The 22,522-nt window shown below is 46.0% G+C and overlaps 1 long non-coding RNA gene and 1 pseudogene across 1 annotated transcript; both read right to left on the reverse strand.

The window, feature by feature from the left end:
- LOC100385507 (splicing factor 3A subunit 2 pseudogene) overlaps window positions 1-4,745 on the reverse strand; it is a 38,575-nt pseudogene extending 33,830 nt beyond the window's left edge.
- Window positions 4,746-6,146: 1,401 nt separating this feature from the next.
- Window positions 6,147-9,364, reverse strand: LOC118147210 (uncharacterized). The gene is made up of 3 exons (XR_013526339.1): window positions 9,260-9,364; window positions 8,667-8,975; window positions 6,147-6,939 (listed from the first exon to the last, which is right to left on the reverse strand). It is a non-coding gene; the product is annotated as an uncharacterized LOC118147210 (long non-coding RNA).
- Window positions 9,365-22,522: the final 13,158 nt, after the last annotated feature.

Consider the following 22,522-nt stretch of genomic DNA (forward strand, 5'->3'; position numbering starts at 1 on the left):
TGCTCTCCCGCAGCAAAACTGTTGCAAAAAATAAATAAATAAATAAAATTGTTACAGCTGTAACAATTACATCACCACTGCTCGTTCAGGTGCCTGTCTTTTTTGATGATGGGGGTAACTAACTTACCTCTATGCTCCTCGTGACCTCCAGCCACTGCTTCGCATGCAGTCGATCAAGGAAGTATTGGCAATTTAAACATCATCTATGTACATTGTGCATAATCCACATAATAAAAGGATGTAAGAATTTTTATTTGCATTAAAAGAATGTAAGACTTTAAAGCGATGTTTAAGAACATGTACTTCAGTTATTTTAGAGCTGTGAAAGCTGCAGGTGTGACTTGCCCAAAGACACTGAAATTGCAGTTGCACTTCTGAAGTTAGCTTCTTGAGTATTCACATGTATGGGCATTTGTGATTCCTAGAGTGGTAGTGTGGCATTTTGATGATTTATTTTGGTGCTTATTTTACAGTTTGAAGGGTGCTCTGTGTTATGTTTTTGGAGCTAGCAAGGATGATACTTATATAGGAATTGATCACTGCTCTGCCAACCATTCTAATAACGTTGATTAGATGTTGATTAATCAAGATGATTTCTTGCAGGTTGGAGGTTGGCAGACGTTCTAAATTTACCTTCTAATTTACCATTATTGACCATACTTTTATAAAACAGGTTTTAACAAAAATGAAAACTGTGTCTACAATAATCATTTCATCATGATTTTTCCATGATTATGCTGTACTTAATCTCTTTAAAAATCCATTTAAACTACCAAAGTGTTTGACAGTTGGTGTTGCATAAAATACTTAAGGTCAACTCGAATAAGGTATTTGTCCAGTCAGACATGTGACACCCCTATTGGGCTTTAATACTTTATCTCATGAGAGCTCTGGCAATAAATGTGCATAGCGCATAACAATATCTAGTGTAACTTCATTGAGTATGGAGAGTCTGCAAGGTGGTGTCATTGCTATTGGTGGTAGCAACATACATCAGTGATATTTCTAACTTTAATTTGGTAAGAAACATCTTACCATTTAATGCCCCTTTTATCACTTTCATTTAGCTTACCCACTAAGGTAACATGTAGCTCTTGTAATTTTTTAAAAATAAGAACTAAAATAATCCCCTCCGCATTTATAGGAGGGACTATTAATTACGAAACTACCGGTGCCTTTTAGAAAATTGTATTTCCCACTTTTTTCTGCTATAGTGAGCTTTTGTTCAATTAACACTTGTTAGTTCCTTTTCCTTGTCAGGGCTTTGGTTAAGTGGGAAAATAATAAAATATAATAAGCACAAGGTAGAGGTCAGAACTTTTTGCCACTTAGCTCTAATACATCTTTTGTTTTTAAAGTGTATTTTAACTGTACATATTGTTTATGTAGGACTGTTGTGTATTTGTATATATAGGCACATGCTTGTTTCTAAGTATATGATCTCCTTGATCCATCTTTAATGGGATAGGCTTTTACCTCTGGCCCCATGTTGATAAAAGGTTTAAAATGAGCTATAAGCATTTTTTTTCAATGGATAGTTATTATCACAAGTGGCATTTATTTATTTTGTAAGATGAATGATTATTACTGCAAAATATGAGATCATTTTATAACAGACTAATTTAAATCTTTGTGAGAGATTTATATATAGTGTAAATCTTCTATTTTTACTATTTGTCTTTAATTAGATACTGTGTTGAACAATTTTGCTTTCTTAATCTACTAATCTTTAATGGTTGCCAAAAAACAACCAAACAAACAAAAATCTTATAGTTAACTTACTTAACTGATCTTTAAATTTTGTGTTTTCATTAGTATTTAGAGGTTGCTGGCTTTTCAATTAGGGTAGAACAGGTTAAGGGGAAGAAGAGGGAAAATTTCTTTCCAAAATGTTTAAGAGGAACATCACATGGGAGGGGAAATCTTCAAAAGTTTTGTTTTAGGCAACAAGATGAACATTGGTACCATTATTGTAGACATTTGATACATTGAAATGTTGATAAAACAGCACGTTTTGAGGAAGAGAAAGACAAATAATGACTTCATTAAGCACATCCTTTAGTTGGAGAAGGCTTTGTATGATCTTCCTTCTGTAGACAAAAACAAAACAAAAAAATTGACTCTGGACTTTGGAATGTAACTAAAGATAAATATTTGATGTGGTTTTGGCCATCTAGGGAGAAGCTGGAGGGAGGAAGAAAAGAGTAGAAAATGGGTAAAAAGAATATTGAAGCAACATTTAGTAGAATATCTCCCAAAAGCCTAAGAAGGTATTATGAGGTAAGAGAAAAATTAGTGGAATGATTTCATTTCAAGGAGTCATTTCAAGAATGGTGAAGTAATCTGCAGAATTAGACATCAAAAATAAGTAAAGAAAATTTACACACCTTTATGGAGAAGACTCCAATGCCTGAGCCAGCTGTCAAGGTTCATCTTATATTTTGTATAATTGGGAGGGAAATAAAGAAAAGTAATTCTCAAAATTAATTCAACTACCATGTAAATGAGAAGCTTGCTGTTAACCACAGTGCTTTAGTTTCCTCCGTTTGCTAAACAATTTTATTATGTGGACAAAAATAAATAAATAAATAAAACAGATATAACTTTTAAAACTGGTTCTTACTCTTAAAAAGATAATTCTGGTTCAACATACACATGTTCCTAAAACAAGGAAAAAGTATATAAATTGAATAAATACATGTATAATCTTAAAACACTGCTAGGTAAATCATGGCTCTTAATATTTTTTGACTAAACATTCAGGGTGAGGTTTTATTGGGTGAGGTTTCCAGAGTAATTGGAAATACCATAGCAGAGCAATTCCAGTGGGAAAGTGCTCATGTTGGAGATGAATCTTCAAGAGTGTGACTTGCCCTCACTAAGCAACAAGATCAAGTGTTATTCAAGGGTGATGTCTAACAAGCACAAACTTTAGCTTTATGTTTATATGCAAAATAGGTGATTGTGATAGGAACCCGATAAGTGTAAAGATTGGATTACTTTAGTCCACTTTAGAAAATGCTTGGAAGAAGGAGTTCGCCATTTTTATATGGGTAAATATGGTTTCCCTTGTTGCTATGCATCTCTGTTTCTCTTTGCGTCTTTCATGAAATAAGTCTAATTTTCTTTAATTTAGCCTATGTGTGGCCATGTTCTTTTTAACTCACACAAAAAAATATATACCACGTCCTGTACATGTTTTCAGTTATATGCAATGGAATCTATTGCTGTTGCATAATGTTTCACTTTCAGAAATTTTTATGGAATATTTTGCTTTAGTTAGAGAAACTATTCTTATATTATGCTCTAAGTTGAAATCTTATGGGTTACTACCTGTGAAATTAGGTCTGTACCTTTTTGAAAATCTGTCCTTAGCATTAGATATGCTATATTGTAATTAAAATTCCTTATCAAGTCAGGAGTTTTACCAGTTGCCGCTATGAGGGGTTGAAGAGAAGGCAGGGTCTTTCCCAAAAGCAGTTATAACAAAGACACATCAGAAATTGTGGAGCACATATTTTACCATAAGATCTAGTTAGTTAATTTAAAATCATTTATTATGTGAATTCAAAGATGGACTAAAACACTTCAGTCTGTAACTCCAGCTGCACAGAGGAGCCTTGCTGCAAGGTTTCCAGTCACCTTCCTGTAAGTGCCTTGCATTCCCAACTGTCTGGCTACAAGTCCAGATGGACATGAGCCTGACTGAAGCAAGTTTGGAAATTTTAGTTGAACCAAAAGAACTTATGATTTTTGTAGGTAAAAAATGGCCAAATATCAGCAATTTCATGTGAATCATCCTAATGGAGTTGGCCTTTTAACCCTGCCCCACTGCCTTTCATTCAGTCCACTCAGGCTGCCCTCAGACCACCTTAGATCCCTGGTTTCCTCCTCCCAGCTTCCTTGGCAGGATCCCCATGATGGAGAGCGATGGGTGCCTGGGAGAGAAGTCCATAAAGGAAGAGAGAGGAAATGTCAGAGAGGTAGAAGAATAGTGCCAGGGCCTGGAACCCATTACCCCAACATGTGGCCCCTTGGCCTACTGAGTATTTTATGGAAGGAAATGGAGAAAACGGCAGCAGCAGGAAGGTCACTCTCTGACCCTTTCTCCCCTGAAGCATGGTCAGAAAGGAATTCTTGACTTGCCTTGCCTGAAAGTAGGTCAGGAGACCCTCATTCCAGAGAAGTCCTGACTTGGTCCCCATACCGCCCTCTCCCATGCTGGCCTCATCAAAGCCTCTGCTTAAGGAGGGCTCCAAGTCCATCTTTAGCTGCTCATGGTGAATTGATTCCTCACCCTCTAAGGGCATTTTCCTGTGAAGCTTTGTTCTCTATGACATAAGAGGAGAGGGATGTTTAGAGGACCTGTTTAAATCCCCAGGGGATTTCCTTGTCCCCACAGATGCATCTCTTTGTGAAGCAAAACACACAAAGCACCCAGCACAGTGCCCAGCACACAGTCAGTGCTCACAAAGCGTTGATTCTTTCTGCCTGCTGCAGTTGGGACAAACAACACACAGGGTGCCAAGATTCAGCTTGGTGAAGACAAGTGTAGCCCGCATTCCTGTTCCTGGGCCTTGTCCTCTTTGTTGCAGCTCAAAGTTAAAGGCAGCTCAGACACTGGCATTGCTTGTGCTGAGGATAAGCCAGCACGTCCTGTGCCCAGTAGTCCCCAGAAATGCTGTTGCCTGCCTGCTGACACTCTGCATCTCCAGTTCATCCCCCCAGGCCTCTCCAAAGCCCATTCCACCTCCCTCCCCTCCTAATCCACTTGGAGTTCCCACCTTTCATCTTTCTTTCCCCTCTGGAGAAATCTGCAAGCCTCCCTGAGAGAACTTCCCCTACCCTGTCTGAGATGTTGAAAGCCAGGGGCACTGATCCAGCACTCAGTACAGAAAGGATGGAATGGGATTTTTCACTGATGCCCTCAGACCCCTCAGGATAGAGTGGGCAGGGCATGCAGGGTCTATAGGCAGTAAGATAGAGGGAGGCAGTGAGCTGAGCACAGACGGGAAAAGAAGAGCATGTGGCTCAGAGCTAAAGAAGACATGGCCCCATGACCAGAAGACTCTGTCCCAGCAGGAAAGGCACATCTCAGTGTGGAAGGGTCTGGAGCTCAGGAGGGATTCAGACTCAGCAAGGACTGAGGCTCACTAACCTCTGCTCAGGAGAACAAAACCCTCTATGTGAGGTTTCCTCTCTGTGTCTTTACTCCAGGAAGCAGGTGTCAAAATCAAGGGCACCATCAAAATAGGATGCCAGGGATATCTGACATGTGTCAAACAAATTCCCAAAGGCCTAGCTATCACAGCTGGGGGCGGGTGGGGGACAGTCTTCTCACGGGCCAACCCTGTTCTTTATGGCACAATCCAGGACCCTTCAGCCAAAGCTGGCTCTATCCACCTTAGAGCAACGTCTCATCTGTGTTTTATTTGTAACTCACAACAGGCTTCTGAGTTAGGCAGGGCCTATATCATTCCAATTTCATAGAAAGGGAAACTGAGGAATGGAGTGGGCTAAGTGACTTGGGCCAGAGAGTAAGTGACTTGGGGTCAGGACTCAGATCTCCTTAAATCCAGCACCACATGTTCTCCCACATGGAACCCTCTCCCTAATCTAAACACTTCCATGGCTCCATGGCTTCATAGGCCATCACAGGATAATGAGGCCACAGAAACTGCATGCATGTTCACATGTGTATACATGTGTGTATGTGTGCATGTTTATGCACACATATACGTGTGTGTACATGAGTAATGCATGCATGTGTGCTGAGCAAAGCGTGGGGGTGTGGGGTTGGCAGTGCCTAATGATTTTCTCCATCTTGAACATAGTAGGTTCTTTCCTGGGAGAGCCATGCAACCATGGTGTGTCAGCAGGAGGGTCTCAGGACAAGACCTATGAAGTGAAGATGACCAAAGACACAGAGGCCTGCATTGAGCCCAGCCTCCTCTCCACAGAGATGTGAGCTCTGCTGTCCTCTTCCCAGGCTGTCCTCATGTGAGGATGGCTTTGGGGAGGCAGGGATAGGTTCCTGAGATCCCACCTCTGGCTGATTTGCAGGAAGAGAGGAGATCGCAGAGGAAAATCTGTACAACCTCTGATGAAAGCCTTTCTCTCACACACACACATATACACAATGCCCTTTTAGCTCAGCCTTTATTTATCAGAACATTTCTAAACATTGCTTCTTAAATCTTTTAGGTTGTAACCGACATAAATCATCTATTTCCTGGCGAGACTCAGTACACACACACAGATGTTGACAATTAAACAATGTTTATGACAATTAAACAATGTTATGAGACACGACTTATAATAAAGCTGCCCAGAAGAGGGCACTGGTGGCAAATCTAGGCCTGAGTTTTTGTCTTTGCTGGAATTTTTGGAGTATTTTAGCTGCAGACTTAGATTCCTTAGAAAGTTGTGAAATCCACTTGGTCAGTTATAATGAGCTCTTAAAAGAATAGCATAGCATAGCATAGCATAGCATAGCATAGCATAGCATAGCATAGCATAGCATAGCACAGCACAGCACAGCACAGCACAGCATAGCAATCACAATAGAAACTATCGGAGTGCATCATATTTCACAAAGGTAAGTAGTATGTTGTGCAGCACTTGCTTAATTGCCTATATCTGTATATATCTAGGGGATCTCTTGTGAAAAATCTTTATGACTTTATAGCAGTTTGAGACACACTGTTTCAGAAGTTTTTCTGAAAGGACTTTAGAGTGAGGAAGGACTAGCCTTCTAGGCTTTTGAAGACAGGAGAGGTATGGCTGGAGGTGGTGGGAGGGGGCACCAGGCCTTTAACCCCAAGGAGTAGTGGGGAGCAGCAGCCAGGCCAACACAGCATGTGGCTTCCAGGGGTCCTGGTGCTTTCTTCTCAGGAACTGGGTGGGAGGATTAGCAGAGATGCCTCCTTTTCCTCTGGCCTAGAAAGAAGAATCTAGTGAGTAAGGAAAAACTTGGAAATAGTCCCAACCAGTGACGCTTGACAGATTATTCAACTGTCCTGTGCCTCTGTGTCCCTGACAGAAAATGGGGCGATGGGAGTGGCAGAACTACTTTTTTGACTCAATGAAACATAGCAATTATAAAACCAAGAGAAATATTTGATGTTCCTTATGAGATGATATTCTCTAAATTGATTTTTAGGGAATACAAATTGATACATCACCATCTACCTTAGAAATAAGAAAGCCTATATTTTAACATATCTTAGTCCCTCTAGAGTTCTTGGTACACTCAAGCACTCTACTATGTCATGAAGAAGCTAGTCTCTATCCTCAAAGACATTCTACAAACTAGGAAGCTAAGAGGGTCTCAGAAGAGGAAGATAATACAGGCAGTTTCTCATTAATCACCCCAGAGTGGTACAACCCTGAAAGGTACAGGCTTCAGAGAAGTTTGAGAGCAGGATGACCTTAATGGGTACCATGCACAAGATCAAACAAACAGAAGTGTGCTGCAAGAGTGGGGGTGATATGCAAAAGAAAAAAATATGATAGGGAGGCTTATCTTGCTGAGAATGAGAATAAGGCTTGCAGGCATAAGCATGTGTGGTTTTTGCTCAACCAGAGTTCTTGCACAGCTAAAAGTACTTCAAGTCTCTGTCCTGTGCTGGGCAAAGGTGTGAGGTCACCCTCACGCTTCTGAGGTGTGGGGTGGCCCTATGCACCAGTGAGTCTGTGGTCTTGTCCGGAAAATGGGGTTGGAATGCAACAGTGCTTCTTGGACTGCAGGCTGACCCAGTAGGGATTGTGAATTGATTTTTAAATAAAATACACAGACTAAAGTAGAGTAGGACTCACCAGGGTGCAATAAATGCCCCTAAGGTGGGTAGAGGACATGAGGTTTCATTCCATGGGGTGTGTCGGTGCATGATGGGAATGTGTCAAATCTATGTCTCACTGAGTCTTTTTAACCCCTTCAGCTCACTTCGAAGTGAGCACCCCACTTTGGGTGGTGCTCAGAAGAAAGGTGCTCACTTGGGTCAGAGCAGAGAGAGCTTCCCAAAATGAGCCACTCTTGTCTGTGACTACCAATGCACAGAGCCATGCTTTCTCTTCCTCTGCTTCCAGCTCCCTTGCCTTCTCATATCACTCCTGCTTTTCAGCTTTATCCCCCACTTTCTGAATTCCCCTCTACCCAGTACGCTTTCTTGGCTACAGCCCTTTTAGCACTCTTCGCATGCCTCCAAGCTTCTGATTTTTTCATATCCCACTCTCCATTCAAAAACTTTTACTACTCAAACTCTCTTCCAAATTTTTCTAACTTAGAAAAAATTTTCAATGGTTCTATTTTCTTCAGTTTGATTTTCACTCCAACCTCCTCCCAGTCTAGCCCCTTTAAATGCTGCCAGGTTTCAATATCCCCAATGGATTAAATGTCCAATTTCTTTCCTCCTTTGCCCCTACCGATGATCTGGTTACTCCTTTTTGCTTCGACATTCCCCCGAACCTTCTCAAACACTGATATTTTCCCCTCTTTCCCCACAAATCTCCCTGTCAGGCTTCTGCCCCCAAACACCTTGTCACCCCTTCACACCACATCACCCAGGTTCTTTAGATTCCTACGCAGCCGATTTCTCTGTCCCCTCACATCTGCTTGCTTCCCTTGCTCCCACCATGGCAGTGCCCATCTGCTCCTCCCGGCTCACTCATGTCTGCTGCTTGGGACGTCTTTGGCGACGGCGAGGGAGATTCTTGCTGAAGAGGGGCTCCGGGGGCAGCATGGCAATCCGGGGGAACCTTTCTTCTCATTGTTGGCCTTGGCCCCAAGTGTGCCCAGGTGCTGATGGAGCGCCTGGGGTGTGTGAGCCCTGCCGCCAGGGCCCGGCTGGGGTTGCGCCAGGAGCTGTCCGTCGTTCTGAAACGATGCCGGCTGAGGCGCCGGCTGTGAATGGGCGAATGAGCGCTGTCCGTAGTGCTGAAGAGGTTCCTGGCCCTGGCAGTGGCGGCTGCGGTACCTAGGAGGCCGGCAGCCAGAACACCACCAGGAATGCTTCTTGGAGGAAGTAACCCTTGAGGTGCGGAGGGTTTTCCAGGAAGGGAGAGGATAGCATGAGCAAAACCTTAGAGATATTAATAATCGTAGACTGATAATCATGGCCTTGTGCGCGTGCCTTGTCACGCCAATCCGTTAAGATTCCGAGCCCTTTGTGCTCGCCTCTCCCTCCAGTACCTAGTGCGCGCGCCGCTCCCTACCCCGCCCCCAATCCCACGGTTGCCAGTAGCTGCCTTGTGCCCGTACCTTGCCCGCCAATCCGTTAAGGTCCCAGGTCCTTAGTGCGCGCGTCTCTCCCTACGGTACACGGAGTGCGCGCCGCCCCTTCCGTTGCCATCAGGTGCCTTGTGCGCGAACCTTGCCGTCCAAACCGTTAACGTCTGGCGTCCTTTGTGCGCGCGCCTCTCCTTCCAGTACCTATCAGGGGCCCCTTCTACCCTGCGCCCTTTCCCGCAGCCATTGCTCGCAGGACGCTCAAAGTCCAGCTCGCCAGAGTTCAACGATCCAAAAATACCCCACAGCTCCCAGGAGTGGTTACCTGGGCACTCTGTGCCCTTTATCCCTGTCCCCGTCCCTTTCCAGGGCCAAAGACCCCAACAGTAGGACTCAGTTTCCTTGAGCCTGCTGCCGGCATCCCTCACTTCATTTTGCTTGTGGGATCTCTCCATTGCTCCTGCCCCTGGACGGAGTGGCAAGCCTTTCTACAAGTACCCAGACACTTAAAATTAGCCTGGTGTTGAAACAACTCCAAGGATTTATCCTTCAAGCCCTGTGTTCTGTCCGGTGATGCTACCTTCAATTTAAGGCACAGGTACCGCAGCAAGCCAGTGCCCTAAGGACTCTCAGAGAGGCCCTGGAGGAGGTAATCGCCTTTTTGTGGCCCAGAACACCCAGCTCTACCCTACACTCCCATCCAGAGATCATGTAGAGGGCCCTCATGGAGAGTGGGGCAGGGATGCCTGAGCAGGGCAAGGACCCCAAAGTCCAAGAGAGGCCCGATGATCAGAAAGGGGGCCCTGAGGGCACCAGTGATGCACGGTCTGCATGTACACCACTGTGGGACAGTGGAGGCCTCTCTCCCTTCGTACCCAGGCCCAGGCCCAGGCCCCTGCAGAGAGACCTCCATACCCAGAGGTCAAAAATCCTATCTGACCAGGCATCCCAGCCCTCCAGGATCTCCAAGTGCAATGCCATCCACAGCTCCACGGGAGGCTTCCCGTGGCTAAAGAGTTGGAAGGGGCCAGCCTCATCCCACTGCCAGCTGCCCCTCACTTCTTCAAAGACAGTGAGTGAGGTCAGCCCTCAGGCTGTCTCTCAGGGTCAGGCCCAGTGTGAAAAGGCAGCAGATTCAGCACCTGGGGAGAAACCGGCCCCCAGGAGTGGCTCCCTGACATCTCAGGCCTCTAGGCCTCATAGACGAAAGTTCCGTCTGCTGCCACGCAGACGAGGGGAGCCTCTGAGGCTGCCATCTCCCTTACAGCTGGGGTTCCGGGTCACCGCTGAAGACCTGGACCTAAAGAAAATGGCCGAAATCATGTGCCTTAATAGTGCACTGCAGGGTGAGGAAAAGTCCCTCTGGGAGTGCAGAGCCTCACTGCTGTCCTCACCGGCAATAGGGACGTTTTCTCTGCCTGCTGTCCCTAAAGCATCCAGCACAGAGGCACAGCAGGAGAGATGCAAGTTCCAAAATGGTCTGGACCCCGTGGCCCTCCAAGCATCTGCTGCAGGGTCCCCCTCTAGGCCTCCTGTGTCTGGGAGGAAGTGCAGGTCAGCAGGCCCCCTGTTCTCCTCCTCAGACACCCTTCCTGCCACCTCTGCACATTCCCGGGACTCAGCCCAGGCCTCATCGTCTGCTCCAACACAGCCAGACCAGGGCACCACAGCACACTCAGCTGCAGGGGTTTCCTTACCCACCACTTCCACCTGGAGCCTGGCTGGGACCCTTTCTAGGCCATCTTCTGCCTCTCACACCACCACCCTGGCCAGACAGAGGGTCAGTGATTTCGCCTTACTACAGAAATTTGACACTATCGCTGCAGCCATCACCCAGCCCAAACCGGTGGTCCTTCATGGACAGCGGCAGGGAACCCGCAGCTTGAAGCAGCCTCATCCATCTTCCCGTCCAGCTGCTTCAGCCGCAGCCCAGGCCTCATCTTCTGCTCCAACACAGCCAGCCCAGGGCACCACAGCACACTCAGCTGCAGGGGTTTCCTTACCCACCACTTCCACCTGGAGCCTGGCTGGGACCCTTTCTAAGCCATCTTCTGCCTCTCTCATCACCACCCTGGCCAGACTGATGATCAGTGGTCCCACCTCACTACCGAAACTTGCCGTGACCGCTGCAGCCACCACCCAGCCCAAACCTGTGGTCCTTCATGGACAGCAGCAGGGAACCCGTGGCTTGAAGTGGGCTCATTCGCATTCAGATCCAGCTGCTTTAGTCTTGATCCCCTCGACCAAAAGAAAGTTGACCTGGGCTGCAGGCCTGGCTGGGACCCTTTCTAACCCATTTTCTGCCTCTCTCATCACCCCCCTGGCCAGACCAAGGGTCAGTTGTCGCACCTCACTATGGAAACTTGCCATTATGGCTGCAGCCATTACTCAGCCCAAACCTGTGGTCCTTCATGGACAGCAGCAGGGAACCCACACCTTGAGGCAGGTTTATCCATATTCCTGTCCAGCTGCTTCAACTGCAGCCCAAGCCTCATCTTCTGCTCAAAGACAGACAGCCCAGGGCACAACAGCACACTCAGCCACAGGGGTTTCCTTACCCACCACTTCCACCTCGAGCCAGGCTGGGACCCTTTCTAACCCATCTTCTTCCTCTCGCCGTGATGCACATGCTGCCTCCTCAGACTGTACACCTGCCAAAGTTAGGCGGCTCCGCTAAACAAGATCCAGAAGAGTGTTCTCTAGGTTTCCTTCTAATATTTTTCTAGTTTCGTATCTTGCGTTCAAGTCTTGGATCTATCTGGAGGTCATATTTGTATACGGTGTGATAAAAAGTGTCCACTTTCATTCTTCTGCATGTGGTTATCCAGCCCTCCCAGTACCATTCACTGAAGACGGTGTCCTTTCCCCAGTGTGTGTTTCTGTCAGCTGTGTCAAAGATCAATTGGCTGTGAATATGTGGCTGTCTTTCTGGGCTCTGTCATGTGTTTCATTGATCTATGTGTCTATTTTCCTCCTAGCACCATGCTGTTTTAGTTACCATGCACCTGTCAAAAACTTTGTCTTTCTAATTTGTAGTGAAATGGGACACCTCTAGTTTTTTTCTATTTGCTGAGGAAGGTTTTGACTCTTTGAGCTCTTTTTTGGTTCCATATGAATTGTATGATTTTCCAATTCCAGAGTGATGACACTGGTATTTTGGCAGGGGTTATATTCAATCTCTAGGCTGCTTTGGGCAGTATAGTCATTTTAATGCTACGAGTTTCTTCCATCCATTAGCATGGGATGATTGTCCATTTCTTTCTGTCTTATTAAAATTTTTCATCAGTGTTTTGCAGTTTTTCTTGTAGAAATCTTCAAACTCCTTGTCAAATTCATTCTGTGGCATATCTTTTTTCATTTTGTTGCTACTGTAAATGGGACTGCATTCTTAATTTCCTTCCCAACTAGACCATTATTGGTGTATAGAAATGCTGCTGATTTTGGTACATTCATTCTGTATCCTGCAATAACTGTATTTATTTATTGATCAACTCTAGGGGTTTTCTGGTGGAACCTTTACATGTTTCTAAATCCAAAATCATATCTTCATCAGATAAGGATAATTTGAGGTCCTCTTTTCCAACGTGGCTGCCTTTTATTTTTTCCTCTTGCCTGATTGTGTGATGTTGAACAGCAGTGGTGAGAATGGGCATCCTTGTGTTGTTCCTGTTTACAGAGGAATTGCTTTCAACGTTTCCTCATTATGTAGTAGGTTAGGCATGGCTTTGTCATAAACAGCTTTCATTATTTTCAGGTATGTTGGTTGTTTTTTTCTTTTTTAGATGAAATCTTGCTCTTTTCACCCAGGCTGCAGTGCAATGGTGGGATCTCAGCTCACTGCAACCTCCGTCTCCCAGGTTCCAGCAATTCTCCTGCCTCGCAGTCCTGAGGAGCTGGGATTAGAGGTGCCCACCACTATGCCCGGCTAATTTTTGTACTTTTAGTAGAGATGGGGTTTCACCATGTTGGACAGGCTGCTCTTGAATTCCTGACATCAAGTGATCCACTCACCTCAGCCTCTCAAAATTGTGGGATTACAGGCGTGAGCCACGTGCCCGGCCATTTTCAGGTATGTTTCTTATATGCCTAGCATGTTTGTTCCTTTTGCAGGACATGGCCTCACTCTGTCTTTCATGTTGGAGTGCAGCGGCAACATCAGAGCTACAGCTTTGAACTCCTGAGCTCCAGCCACCTCAACCTCCTGAGTAGCTGGGACTCTGGGTGCATGTCACCAGAGCTGGGTAATTTTTATTTTTATATTGTTGTAGAGATCTATGTTCCTTAGGTTGGTCTTGAACTGCTGATGTCAAGTGATCTTCCCAGCTCAGCTTCCCAAAAGCACTAAGTTTACAGCATGAGGCAGCGCCTGGCCCAGAGTCACATGGTAACATCACCTCCTCACTGCCGGGCTCTGATTTTGGCAGCGACTGAAAACATTAAAGGAGAGTTTCTGGTCAGGCCATGCCCAGTCTGTGAACAGGGGGGAAATGGAAAGATGGCATGTGGATGGTTCTTTTGGAGAACTGGTCAGACAAGTGCTAGATGCTGTTTCCTGGAATACAGGACCATGTGATGTCCAGTCAGCTGCCTGGTGCAGGGCCCCTAGCACCATCTAGTTTGGGAGCTCACCCAGAAGGTACCTTGGTTGCCCAAAGCAGCTGATCTTCCTACCAATCTGGTCCCATTTGAGAGATGTAACTGGGCCCTGTCCTCCAGGAAACCATTCCTGTGCATGTCTGTCTTTGTCCTCACCTTGCCTGGCCTGGCCTCTCTGTACCATTAGAACTTGGATTTGCAAGGCTCTGCCTGTCAGCTGAGCATCACAGAGCAGCTCTCTTCTGTTCCAGTGAGGATGCCGAGGCTCCTACACCCCTGCCCAGATTTGACCATTCTCCCCTTCACCCACAGGTGACCTCGAACCTGATTCTGCTCGCTGTTTTCTGGCAGCTGCTCTGAAAAAGGGCATTTTGGCCTCAAGGGCTGAGCATGTCACTCCCTGTTTTTTATTGATCTTTCCAGTGCTGTTTGGGACCGCCCATGCATTTGTCCATGTACTGCTTCTTTGGAAGGCAATCAGGGCTTTCTTTCAGGGGCAGGTATAAAAGTTCTTGTGAGATTTGTGTATGAAGTCTGCCTTCACTACCTGGATAGGACTAGCATGCTTCTGCTGCACAACTGCAATCTTACTACACATTTTTTTTAATTTTTAATTTAATTAATTTATTTATTTTGAGATGGAGTCTGGTTCTGTTGCCCAGGCTGAAGTGCAGTGGCGTGATCTTGGCTTACTGCAACCTCTGCCTCCTGGGTTCAAGTAATTCTCCTGTCTCAGCTTCCTGAGCAGCTGAGACTACAGGCACATGCCACAACACCCAGCTAGTATTTATATTTTTGGTAGATACGGGGTTTCTCCATATTGGCCAGGCTGATCTAGAACTCCTGACTTCAGGTGAACTACCTACCAGAGCCTCCCAAAGTGATAGAATTACAGACTTACATTTATTTATTTCTTATTTATTTGAGCTGGAGTGTTGAGCAGTCATTCTGGCTAGAGTGCAGTGGCCCGAACTTGGCTTACTGCACCTCTGCCTCCCGGGTTCAAGCGATTCTCCTGCCTCGTTGTCAACAGTACCTGGATATAAAGGCAAATGCCACCTCGTCCTGCTAATTTTTGTATTTTCTGCTCCCTGCCTCACCAGGTCCACAAGCAGAGAGGAGTGCAAGGCAAGGCAATTCTAGGAAAGGTAACTCCAGGCAAGGCAAGGCAAAAAAATTCCAGGCAAGGCAAGGAAAGGCAACTCAAGGCAATTCCATGCAAGGAAAGTCAAGAAAATTCCAGGCAAAGCAAGCCAAGCCAAGGCAAGGCAATTCAAGGCAAGGCAAGGCAAGGCAAGGCAAGGCAATTCAAGGCAAGAAAATTCCAGTCAAGGAAGACAAGAGAAGGCAATCCCAGGCAAGGCAATTCCAGGAAGGGTAAGGCAGGGCAATTCCAGTAAAGACCATTCCAGGCAAGGCAAAGCAAGGTAAGGCAAGGCAATTCCAGGCAAGGCAACACAAGGCAAGGCAATTCCAGGCAAGGCAATCCAAGTCAAGGCAAGTCAAGGAAAATCTATTTCGGGAAAGGCAGCTCCAAGCAAGGCAAGGCAAGGCAAAGCAAGGCAATTCTAGGCAAGGCAAGACAAGGCAAGGCAAGGGAAGGCAAGGGAAGGCAAGTCAATGTAAGACAATTCCAGGCAAGTAAATTTCAGGCAAAGCTAGGCAAGGCAATTGCAAGCAAGGCAAATCTAAGCATGGCAGGCAAGGAAAGGCAATTCTAGGCATGGCAATTCCAGGCAAGGCAAGGCAAGGCAAGGCAAGGCAATGCAAGAAAATTCCCGGCAGTGCAAGAATATTTCAGGCAAGGCAATTTCAGGCAAGGCAAAACAAGGCAAGGCAGGCCAATTCCAGGCAAGGTAATTTGAGGTAAGAAAAGGCAAGGCAAAGCAGGGTAATTCCAGGTAAGGAAATTTGAGGCAAGGCAAGGCAGGGAAATTCCAAGTAAGGCAATTCGAGGCAAGGTGAGGCAAGGCAAAAAGGGCAATTCCAGCCAAGGTGTTTTCAAGCAAGGCAAGGCAAGGCAAGGAAATTCCAGGCAAGGCAAGGCAAGACACGGCAAGGCAATTCCAGACAAGGCAACCCCAGGAAAGACAAGAAAAAACAATTTCAGGCAAGGCAAAGTAAGGCAGTGCAATGCAATTCTAGGCCAGGCAATTCCAGGCAAGGCAAGGCAATGCAAGGCAAGGCGTTTTCAGGCAAAGCAATTGCCCAAAAGGCAATTCCAGGCCAGGCAAGGCAAGATAAGGCAGGGAAAGCCAATTCCAGGCAAGGTAATTCTAGCTAAAACAAGGCAAGGCAATTCCAGTCAAGGCAAGGCAAGGCAACACAAGGCAAGGAAATTCTAGGCAAGACAATTCCAGGTGAGGAAAGGCAAGCCAAGGCAATTTGAAACAAGGCAATTCCAGTCAAGGCAAGGCAAGACAAGGCAATTCCAGGCAAGGCTATTCCAGAAAAGGTAAGTAAGGGCAATTCCAGGCAAGGAGAAGCAAGGTAATGCAATGCAATTCCAGGCAAGGCAATTCCAGGTAAGGAAAGGCAAGGCAATTCAAGGCATGTCAATTCTAGGCAAGGCAAGGCAAGTCAAAGCAATTCCAGGCAAGGCAACAGAAAGCAAGGCAAGGCAATGCAATTCCAGGCTAGGCAATTGCAGGAAAGTCAATTCCAGGCTAGGCAAGGCAAGACAAGACAGGAAAAGTCAACGTCAGGCAAGGCAATTCCAGGTAAGGCAAGGCAAGGCAATTCCAGGGAAGGCAACTCCAGGCAAGGCAAGGCAAGGCAATATCAGGCAAGACAATTTCAGGCAAGGCAAAGTAAGGCAAGGCAATGCAGTTCTAGGCCAGGCAATTCCAGGCAAGTCAAGGCAATGCAAGGCAAGGCATTTTTAGGCAAGGCAATTGCCAGAAAGGCAATTCCAGGCCAGGCAAGGCAAGAAAAGGCAGGGAAAGGCAATTCCAGGCAAGGCAATTCCCATTAAGACAAGGCAAGGCAATTCCAGTCAAGGCAAAGCAACTCAATGCAAGGCAAGGAAATTCTAGGCAAAGCAATTCCAGGTGAGGAAAGGCAAGCCAAGGCAACTTGAAACAAGGCAATTCCAGTCAAGGCAAGACAAGGCAATTCCAGGCAAGGCTATTCCAGGGAAGTCAAGGCAGGGCAATTCCAGGCAAGGAGAAGGAAGGTAATGCAATGCAATTCCAGGCAAGGCAATTCCAGGTAAGGCAAGGCAAGGCAATTCCAGGCATTTCAGTTCCAGGCACGGCAAAGCAAATCAAAGCAATTCCAGGCAAGGCAAAAAAAGGCAAGGCAATTCCAGGCTAGGCAATTGCTGGAAAGGCAATTTCAGGCTAGGCAAGGCAAGACAAGGCAGGGAAAGGCAATACCAGGCAAGGCAATTCCAAGAAAGGCAAGGCAACGCAGGGTAAAGCAATTCCAGGCAAGGGAAGGCAAATCTATTACAGGCAAGGCAATTCTAGGCAATGCAAAACAAGGCAAGGCAAACAAATTCCAGCAAGGAAATTCCAGGCAAGGCAAGGAAAGGCAAGGAGAGGCAAGGTCATTCCAGGCAAGGCAATTTCAGGCAAGGCAAGGCGATGCAATGCAACGCAATTCCAAGCAAGGAAATTCCAGGCAAGAAAAGGCAATTCCAGACAAGGTAATTTCAGATAAGGAAAGGAAAGGCAAGGAGAGGCAAGGTCATTCCAGGCGAGGCAATGCAACGCAATTCCGAGCAATAAAATACCAGGCAAGACAAGGCAAGGCAATTCCAGAAAAGTTAATTTCAGACAAGGTAATTCCAGAAAAGGCAAGGAAAGGCAATTCCAGGCAAGGCAAGATAAGGCAAGACAATGCAATTCTAGGCCAGGCAATTTCAGGCAAAACAAGGCAAGGCAAAGCAAGGCAATGCAATTCCATGCAAGGCAATTCCAGGCAAGGCAATTGCCAGAATGGCATTCCAGGCCAGGCAAGGCAAGAAAAGGCAGGGAAAGGCAATTCCAGGCAAGGCAATTCCCACTAAGGCAGGTCAAGGCAATTTCAGGCAACCCAATTCCAGTCAAGTCAAGGCAAGGCAAGGCAATTCCAGGTGAATTTACTTGCCTTTCCTGGAATTACCTTGTCTGGAATTGCCTTGCCTTTTCTTGCCTGAAATTGCCTTGACTTGAATGGCCTTTTTTTGCCTTGTTTTGCCTTGCCTGGAATTGCCTTTCCTTTCCTTGTCTGAAATTACCTTGTCTGGAATTGCCTTTCCTTGCCTTGCCTGGAATTTCCTTGCTGGAATTTGTTTGCTTTGCCTTGCCTTGCCTGGAATAGCCTTGCCTTCCCTTGCCTGGAATTGCCTTACCCTGCATTGCCTTGTCTTGCCTGGAATTGCCTTGCCTGATATTGCCTTGCCTGGCCTTGCCTGGATTTGCCTTCCCTGGAATTGCCTTGCCTCACCTTACCTGGAATTGCCTTTCCCTGCCTTGTCTTGCCTTGCCTTGCCTGGAATTGCCTTTTCTGGAATTGCCTTGCTTGCCTTCCCTTGCCTTGCTTTGTCTGGAATGGCCTTGCATTGCCTTGCCTTGCCTTGCATTTCCTGGAATTCCATTGCCTGGAATTTCCTAGCCTCAAATTGTCTTGCCTTGCCTTGCCTGGAATTGCCTTGCCTTGCCTTGCCTGGTATCATCTTTACTGGAATTTCCCTGCCTTGCCTTGCCTGGAATTATATTGCCTTGCCTTGTTTGACTGGAATTTTCATGCCTGGAATTGCCTTGCCTTGCTTTTTCTTGCCTTGCCTGGAATTGCTAGGCCTTGCCTTGCCTTGCCTTGCCTTGTATGGAATTGCCTTGAGTTTCCTTTCCTTGCCTTGCCTCGAATTGCCTTGCCTTGCCTTGTATGGAATTGCCTTGAGTTTCCTTTCCTTGCCTTGCCTCGAATTGCCTTGCTTTGCCTTCTCTTGCCTGGAATTGCCTTGTCTTGCCTTGCCTGGAGTTGCCTTGCCTTGCCTTGCCTGAAGTTACCTTGCCTGGAATTGCATTCCCTTGCCTTGCCTGGAATTGCCTTCCCTGGAATTGCCTTGCTTTGCCTGAAATTGACTTGCCTGGATTGGTCTTGCCTTGCCTTGCCTTGCTGGAATTTCCTTGCCTGGAATTTTTTGCCTTGCCTTACCTTGCATTGACTGGAATTGCCTTGCCTGGAATAGCCTTGCCTTGCCTTGCCTTGCCTGGAATTTCCTTGCCTGGAATTGCCTTGCCTTGCCTTGCCTGGAGTTACCTTTCCTGGAATTACCTTGCCTTGCCTTACCTGGAATTGCCTTGCCTTGAATTTCCTTTCCTGGAATTGCCTTTCCCGGAATTGCCTTGATTGCCTTCCCTTGCCTTGCCTTGCCTTGCCTGGAATTGCCTAGCCTGGAATTGCATTGCCTTGCCTGGCATTGCCTTCTCTTGCCTTGCCTTGCCTTGCCTTGTTTGGGATTGCCTTCCCTGGAATTGTTTTGTCTTGCCTTGTCTTGCCTTGCCTGGAATTGACTGGAGTGGAGGAGAATGGCTCCAGTGTCAGACTCCCCAACATGCTGCGTGCTCAGCAGGTTCTGCCCATGGACATCCAGGGAACACTCACCTTCCCCACCGTGGGAGAGGTCGCCAGACAGAACTGCACTGGGTGTTGGTGTCATCCAGGACCCCATACACTTTCCTGAGTGTGATCCTGCTTCCCTCCTCTGGGCAGCTGCATCCTTTTCTCCTGCAGGATTTTCTGGAAAATCGGCTCTGGGTTTCGTCTCCCTTCTCCCCTCTCCTTGCCCCAACCTCCTTTTTCTGAAAAAATGAGAGAATTGTTTATTGGTTAATTTGTTGAAAATAAGTGGTGGCCTCCACGCTTGTTTTCTTTCAGCCTGCTGGTAATGCAGGGTTACATAGGATGCCTGGGCTCCCACACAGGTGCTGGCAGTAGGGGTGTCAGGTGGTGCTGTGTCTCTGCCTGCTCAAGGAAGGAGGCAGTCCCCCTGCCCCTCATCCCTAGGCCGGGCTTCTTCCTGACCTTCTGAATATCCTGTAGTCCAGAGACCTCAGAACCCACTCCTGAGAGAGTGGAGCCAGGCACTTAGAGAAAGACAACATGGTGCCATTCTAGGATCTTATTGGGTATCTGAAACTGTTAGGAAAAAAATTAGGAACTATGTATAAAACTTAAAATATTCAAGTATTAAAAGGTTATTTGAATCAAAGTTTTAAAACATGCCATCAGCAAGCTTCTACCACTAAGTGGGGACTTTTACAGAAGTTGAGCAAGTTCCCTGAGTTGAGAGAAAAATGAAGCCACCTGTGCTTGGGACACGTGAAGCAGGGAGAGTGTGGGCAGAGGGAAGCCAGAGAAGTCCCAGCCTGTGGAAGCCAAACAGGAGAGCGTGAGCCAGGAGGGCGGTCAGGATCAGGGATGAGGTTGCTCTCCCTGGAGGAGGAATCCTAAAGCGCATAGCCTGGGACTCCCTCCCCTGGGGTCCAGTCCCCCAACATCTCAACAGGCCTCCTGGAGCTGCCTTCCAATAAGGACAAACACAGCAAGAAAAGATCCATTTCTGCACAAAAGTCCTTCTGGAAAGAAGAAAAAGAAAGCCTTGAATGGAGTCAAAATATTACCCAGTGCTGACTTAGCCTCTCAATTATTTTCTAAATGGAGTGTGGTTTCCTAGTCAGGGAATGGAAGAGGCCCCTCCCACACAGGGACAGGGCCATGACCCCAGAGGATGAAGCAGCAGCATTTATTCAAGATACAACAGTGAGGGGATCCTGTCACATTCCTGTCTCCCCGGAGAGGGCACATCTCAAAAAGTGATCCAGGAGACATGTAAGTTCCTAAAACCACTCCCTTCACTCTGTCCACCAGGACCTGGCCCAGACTCTGAGATGCACTGGCTTGGGGTGCCCTCGGGTGGCCGTGTGGAAGAAAATAAACCAGAGTACTATTAAAATTTGGGATTATACAGTCAATGTTTTTATTAGCCTATCCTCAACAATACTTGGGAAAATAAATTTTAGGATTTTCCTTTTTTTAAAAGAGTTTATATATCTAAAACCATCTTCATAAAAACTTTTAAAAGGCTGTCCATTAAACAGTTGGAATCTTTGAACATTTTGAGTATAAGGTGCCACAGAATATAGTTATAATTTGTTTAACAATGGGGATATGTTCTGAAAAATGCATCCTTAGGTGATTTCATTTTCATACGAATATCAAAGACTGTACTTACACAAACCTACATGATATAGCCTACTAAACACTGGAGGAAAATCGAGCACAACATCAGTAGCGTAAGACTATTTGAAAATGTTCTTGGCCTAAGAAGAGTCTCAAGGGCCATTCTGACTGGATCAGGATGGTGAAATGTTTTATGGGGCTTTAGCAAGGGTACTTCAGCCACTATCAAGCATAGAGGGACTGTTCTTCAGGACTGGCAGCCATAAATTGAGTAATTTGGATTTACTCAAAAGATGTGAAGATAAATTGTTAGGGACTGAAGTATTATACATATGGGGAGTAGTTGGGTGAGAGTGAGATTAGCTGAAAGGTCATGAACATGAAAGTCCAGAGGAAATGTCTTAGGCATCAAGTGTTTTGGTTCTTTCATGTGGGAAATAGAGTAATTCTTCTCCCCATACAAGTTTGAGGGAGGTTCATCTCAGGGGAGATTGAATTATTTGCCATGGTGTGCTGTGCAGTGCAGAATTATGGCCCCCATCTTGATCTTGTATAATGTGTGCCCTATGAATGTGAGCAGAACCTGTAAATAGAAGGAGATCAAAAAACCACAACTATGTTGTATTATATGGCAAAAGGGATTCTTGAAGATACAATGATGGTCACTATTCATTGACTTTGTCTCAACAAGAAAGAAGGTTTTGGGAGATTCCTGGAGAGGCCCAGTCTAATCACATGAGCCATTTGAAAGCAGAGAATTTTCTCTGACTGGCAGCATAAGGGGAAGTCAAGAAATTCAAAGGCTGAAAAAAATGCATGGTCCCCTTGCTAGCTTAGAAGATGGAGGGGCTCTTGTGCCAAGAAATCTAGCTAAGACTGGCACCTAAGCTGATAGCCAGCAAGGAAATGGGGACCTTACTGCTACAACTCTACAACTACAAGGAACTGCATTCAGTCAACCTCAATGGAAGTGGAAATTTGTCACACAGCCAAGTTAAACTAAGAAACTGAGTTTACAGAGAAAGACCATATATGGGGGTTAGTCTGGAATCCTCTTGTGAGTTATAATTACCTTCTCCAAAGATCAAAGACTTGGTACCACTAAAATTTTAATGAGCAGATGTTAACCTATCTTCTGGTATATTCTAAGGATATTTTAGTCTATGCTAAGGAGACACTGTGAGGGAGAATTCTTAGGTCTGACCCTGTAGTGTTCTTTAATTAGCTAAATAGAGAAAATGCCAATATTGAAAATAAGCAATAGGAAATTCTACTGGATGGTAGGATCAGAAGGCAAGGCAGCAAATCCAATAAGGGAGATTCTCAGACAGAACCTAGAGCTCCTTTTGCAAAAGATAGAGAGTGATCTTGATTGTCTTTAAGTGCGTTCATAGAGGAGGAAAAGTATGGGCTTTTCAGCTACTTGTGGGACAGTCAAAACTGAAATGCAGGAATGGTTTGAGAAGTACAGGGAAGTTATATCAGGGTGATGCAGGCAGTGATCTTGCCAGGAAATGAACAGTACAGAAG

The sequence above is a fragment of the Callithrix jacchus genome, chromosome 14 (genome assembly GCF_049354715.1).
Source record: "Callithrix jacchus isolate 240 chromosome 14, calJac240_pri, whole genome shotgun sequence".
In the NCBI taxonomy this organism is placed as follows: domain Eukaryota; kingdom Metazoa; phylum Chordata; class Mammalia; order Primates; family Cebidae; genus Callithrix; species Callithrix jacchus.